Below are 5,813 nucleotides of genomic sequence, written 5' to 3' on the forward strand. Positions count from 1 at the left end.
GGCTCAGCCTCTGGGGAGCTGTCAGGGCATAATTTGCATGCTAAATACAATATTTTTAGCACCAAAGTTTGGAGCACTTAACTTGCCCTGAACACTTAATTATGGACTTTGATCTTCTCCCTGAACCTGCCTGCAGCACCAAGCCCCAGGGAGAGGCTCTGTCCCTAGGAGCACCCAGATCCCAGAAGCTGGGCAAAACCAGGCCTAGTCCAGCTCAAGAGGCGTCACTATGACCCAGTGACCACCCCCTTGGGGAAGGGGCGGACACTCAGGGGGGCCAGAAACCCCAGGGACTCCTCGGCTGCTGCCGCCCAACCCACAGCCACCGCACCCGCAGGTGCACGCCTGGACACACGCCCCACACTCAGCCTACACCCCACACTCATCTTGCCTTGGACAGAAGCTTGAAAGCTCATCTCATTAGAAATCTTAGGAGGTCACACAGGTTTCTCAGCTGTGAGAACTGGAAGAGATGACAAAGGAGAGAGAAAGAGAGGATGCTTGGAAGGAGGGAGGGCGGGAGGGAGGAGGGACAGCAGGCAGGCAGGCCGAGGGAGAGGAGGCAGGTCCCTAGCAGTTTGGAAAGGGCACCGAGGGCGAGGGCGAGGAAGGGGAAGAGGGCAGGCAGGGGCGGGAGGCGGGGCCGGGGAAAGTTGCCCACAGCTGTCAGAAGCTTCGAGGCTTTCTGCCAGACAGCAGATTGACAGCTAGAGTGGGCAGGGGGAGGGCCGGCTCCACCCCCTCCCCCCTCGACTCTTCAGGGGCAGAGGGATGGGTGTGGGCCCGGGAACTGTGCGGTGCCAGGGGGGTGGCCAGGCTCCGCTCCCCCCCGGAGGCCCCGACGTGGCTGCGGCCCTCTGCCCTCGCTCCCCTGCCTTCCCTGGGCTTCTACCTCGGTGCCCATCTTTCTCCGGAGAGTGATTTTTCATTGATACATGATCTGCCTTCAGAGCAGGTGGTGTCTAACAGCCGCCACCCCCCGCCCCACCCTGGTGACAAGCACCGGGCCAGGCACAGCCTCCCGCGTGTCCCCGTGTGACTGCAAGTCTTCAAAGCTTCAGGCCCTTACTCTTCCCCTAGTGGGTCCTGGAGGAGTCTGGCCACCGGCTGGGGAGATGGCCTGGGACCCCGGAGGCGAGTGGTGCGGGAGGAACCGCATTTCATCCGCCCACCCACCCACCCACCCACCCAGCCGTTGATGCCCTCAGTGCATCTTTCTTGAGCGACCCTTGTGCTCCAGGCCCTGGCAAGGTGCTAGGCAGGAAACCGGAGTAACGTGGATGTGATCCCCGTACTTGTGGAGCTCACGGCCCGGTGGGTGACAGGCGTTAATCCAACAATCACGCAACGACTATCAAAGCTGCACATTCCCAGTGGCAGAGTGCCGGCTGGGTGTGGGGCACGGGTCACGTAGGTGACAGCAATGGCGTGGGTGCCTTGGCCTGGAGCAAGTAGGCAGGGCACTGGTGCAGGCAGGAGGGCTGGTGGGGAGGTAGGGGCCCCCGAAAGAAGTGACTGCCTGTCCTGCTTCCCTGGTGGCTTCAGAACAGAGGCGGTCAGTCATCTGCAATCAGGGCACTGAGGACTGGCCTGCCTTGGGGGCAGTGTGTCCACCTGTGTGGGCTCCCTTCCCACACGTTCCCTGTCCCAGGGGCTGCATGGCCCAGCCCTGGGTTGTACTGCCTCACTGCCCTCCGGGGCCCCAGGATGCAGGCTATGTCTGGGGCCAATGGCTCCCACATGATCCTGTCTTCCCTGTAACCCCGGCCTCTGTCCGTAGGGTCCCCCGTTATAGAGGAGGCCTCTCTACAGGGAGGCTGCTTGCCTGGATGGCAGGCTGGCCTCTGAATCCAAGATTTCCACATCTACATCTTACATGGTCTGCTCTGCCTGTTTCCTGACCGGCCCCGAGAACAGCTGGAGGAGGCTAGTGTGGTGAGGAGAATTTTGCAGAAGTGGGGAGAGATGGGGAAAAAAAAAGCATTTGGGACCAGTCTTTTAGGATGTTGCCCTGGGGTGCCTATGAATAGCCTGAGAGCCATTTGGGCTGCGGAGCAAAGAGGAGGGGGCGGTGTGCAGAGCAGGGGGGTAGTTCTTAGAGGGGCTTTAGTAGGTGCAGATCAGTCTGGTCATCCGTGTGCCTGAGCGTCCTCTCCTGCCCATCAGATGCCCTGACTCTGGTTCTGGGGAGTCTAGAAGGCAGGAAGCCCGCAGGGAGGGCAGAGCATCTCTAGAAGGGATGGCTTCCACCCTGGCTTTGTGGGGCTACGAGGTACAGGGAGAGGAGAGAAGGTACCTGGTAAGAACAGCTCCCCATCCCAGCTCCGCCACTTGACAAACGAGGCAGGGCAGGTGCTGTTGGGTAGAGCCCCCACTGGGGTGGGGGGCGCCCAGAGGCCTTTTACTCCTGGCTGGAGGAAGGGCAGCTCCAAATCCCCAGGAAGTGCTGCACGGCCACCCAGCTTGCTTGTGGCTTTCTCCCAACCCTGCCCCTGGCTTCCTCCTGAGACCTGGGGACCTCGAGAGGGCAGAGAGAGGGAGGCAGCCTCCCTGGTGCCTCGGGGGCAGTGGGAGTCAGGTGCTGCAGCTGAGGTGAAGGATGGGGGTCAGGCAAGGGGAGGGAGGAGGTCCCCTTGGGGCCTGTGGAGGGGCAGGGGACTTCACAGGATCAGAGCTGCAGCTGGCACACCTGGGTTTCCTGAGCAGCCCAACAGCAAACGCTGTCCTCTTGGCCTCAGGAGAGCAGAGTCCTCCCCAGCAGAGGACCCCTTGCACCCCCTGCACACAGCTGAAGGGTGTTCACTCTGATTTGATCTTCCCTCTGCTCGGAAAGTGACAGCAGCTCCTTGCTGCCCCTTCCATTGCATCCAAGGTCCAAGTTCTGGAACCAGGGTGGGCATCAGGGCCCCCACCCCACCTGCGCTTGGGCTGCCTGTACCCCCAGCCTCTGGTGCCCTGGCTCCTTCCGCCTAGCCCAGGCACTGCCCCTTCTCTGCTGTGTCCCTATGCTTCTTCCACACACATACCTTCTGGAAAGCTCTTCCTGACTGACCCATCAGCCTGGTAACTGACCGAATGAGGGGCAGGGGCAGGAAGCTTAGGGACTGCGTGGTCTCCTAGGCACATGTGGCTACTTAAGTTGATTGAAATCAGACCTTTGGTCCCTTGGCTGCACGGCCACCTGTCAGGCACTCAGCAGCATGTGGGGCCGGTGGCCATCCTAGGAATGGCTGCAGACAGAGAAGGTCTCCACCTTCCCGGGATGCCCTGTTGGACAGCCCTGGTCTAGAATGACTCTCGGGTGAGGAGTTCAGGTGACTTCAACTAAAATGAGGGTGAGAGGATGATGAACAGATTCGTGGAGGGGGGGGAATGGAACACTGAATGGAAGGGGTCTGTAAGACCTCCAGGTAGAGATGCCCAGTAGGAAACAAGGGAGTTCCTATCCTTGACCACCCCCAAAAAACTCCCCTAAACAGGGTTTGGAATTCAAGTGGAGACCATCTCCTTGGGAATTTCAAGGGCCTCACCCAAATCCAACTCTGAACATCCCTCAGAAATCTCTAGAAGGCAGCTGTGTCGCAAGGGGATGCTGTGTGTCTGTGTCTGCCTTGCGTTGGCTTGAAAAGGGAGAAGGTGCTGGCAGGCAATGCAAGGGCTGTTGGCCAGAGCTGGCCTGAAACCGTTACTTCTATTAACTTTTGGAGGAAGAAGGTAGAGAAAGCAGTTGTCTGGGAATCTCAGTCTGGCCTTGGGACCATCAAATTGGTAAGTTGAAATGATTCCCAGGGATAGTCCTGACCCCATGTCTGTGGGATCTCTGCCCCTTATAGGGCAACAGGTGCAAAAGCATCTTTTATTTTTTCTAATTCCTTTCTGCAAGGTCTTCCCTCAAATTCTTTCCAGGAGGATAGGCCAGACACTATGTGCCGTCCTCCTGGCCATTCCCATGGATTGAGCTGAGTTCATTTGGCTTTGAACATGTAGCCTCGCACCCCTTTTCTGGCGCATGCAGAAGAATCCCCCCTGACATGGACCTCAATGGGCGAAGGCCAAACACGGCACGGAGCCCTCCCTGCTCCCCCTTCCTGCTCTAGCATGTTCTGGGAAAGACACAACTCCCAGGGGTATTTTCAACTACCAGTTTTGCCTAAGGCCCAGTCTCAGGAAGAACAAGGAGAATGGACCAGGAAGCTAGCAGGGAGTAGGAGGACAGAACAGTCTGCCAAGTGCTGCCTGCGGTAGTCCCCAGGAGCCCCCACTCATCCAGCCCCCAGGAGCCCCCACCCATTCAGCCCCCAGGAGCCCCCACTCATTCAGCCCCCAGGAGCCCCCCACTCATCTAATTCCCAGGAACCCCCACTCATCCAGCCCTCAGGAGCCCCCCACTCATCTAATTCCCAGGAGCCCCCACTCATCTAACTCCCAGGAGCACCCACTCATCCAACCCCCAGGAGCCCTCACTCATCCAGCCCCCAGGAGCCCCCACTCATCCAGCCCCCAGGAGCCCCCACTCATCCAACCCCCAGGAGCCCCCACTCATCTAATCCCCAGGAGCCCCCACTCATCCAGCCCCCAGGAGCCCCCACTCATCCAACCCCCAGGAGCCCCCACTCATCCAACCCCCAGGAGCCCCCACTCATCTAATCCCCAGGAGCCCCCACTCATCCAGCCCCCAGGAGCCCCCACTCATCCAACCCCCAGGAGCCCCCACTCATCTAATCCCCAGGAGCCCCCACTCATCCAGCCCCCAGGAGCACCCACTCATCTAACTCCCAGGAGCACCCACTCATCTAACTCCCAAGAGCCCCCACTCATCCACCCCCCAGGAGCACCCACTCATCCAGCCCCCAGGGGCTCCCACTCATCCAACCTAGAGAGGAAAAGCCTGTCACCCGGGGCTAAGGAGGGACACAGGGAGAGACTATGAGGCACCCCCTGGTGGTTGTTCTCAGGCCTGGCTGCTCTCCAGCATAACCAGGGCAATCCTGGTTTAACTGGTCAAGGGTAGGGTCAGTGTCTAAAAAGCCCTTCTCCCCCTACAGCTCACCCAGGAGGCTCTGATGGGCAGGCTTCGTGTACAGCCTCAGTGCTGGGGCACATCCCAGCTCAGGGCTACCCCCAGGGCTCTCCGTGGTGGCCACAGGCTGTGGTGTGACGGGCGAAGCGCCCAGGGCCCAGGAGGTGGACGCCACAGCCCAGCGACCACAGGATGGGAGCTGCCACACTGCAGCGTGCGCGTGGGGTTAGAGGTTCCCTCTGCTCTGCCTCACCCCGCACTGACTGGGGTCCCGCACCCAGCCCAGCGGGGCCGCACAGACGTGGGCCTGCCAAGTGGCTGGGGATCGAGCTGGCTGCTAGTTGGGGCAGATATTCCTTTCCTCTGACTATTACAGAGTCATAAATATGATTATGGCTGGAGGGACCTCCCCAGCAGTGTGCAGAGGCGGAGAGGGGCAGGATGGGACTTTAGGGCGCCCATGAGGCCCCACTCGAACCCCCGACCCCTTCCCCTCTGAGGTGGACCATTCCCGGCAGAGCCTGGGCCCTGTCGCACGAGGTTAGTGTGAGCAGCCCCAGCCCTGCCCCGACCTGCCCCACAACCTGTAGGACAGGACAGGCCAGCAGACAGGTGGCCAGGGTGTGGGCCCAGGAGAGAGCTCTGAGCTGCTGCTGCTGGGAAGGAAGTCCCTGCCCTGCGAGCTCCACACTGAGCCCCAATGAGCCAGCCCTCAGCATCACATCCCGGTCTGACTCCTCACCCCTGGCCCCGGCCTCCTCCTGCTGGACAAACTCACACACACCACATCCCA

This window comes from Canis lupus, chromosome 5 (assembly GCF_003254725.2).
Source record: "Canis lupus dingo isolate Sandy chromosome 5, ASM325472v2, whole genome shotgun sequence".
Taxonomy (NCBI): Eukaryota; Metazoa; Chordata; class Mammalia; order Carnivora; family Canidae; genus Canis; species Canis lupus.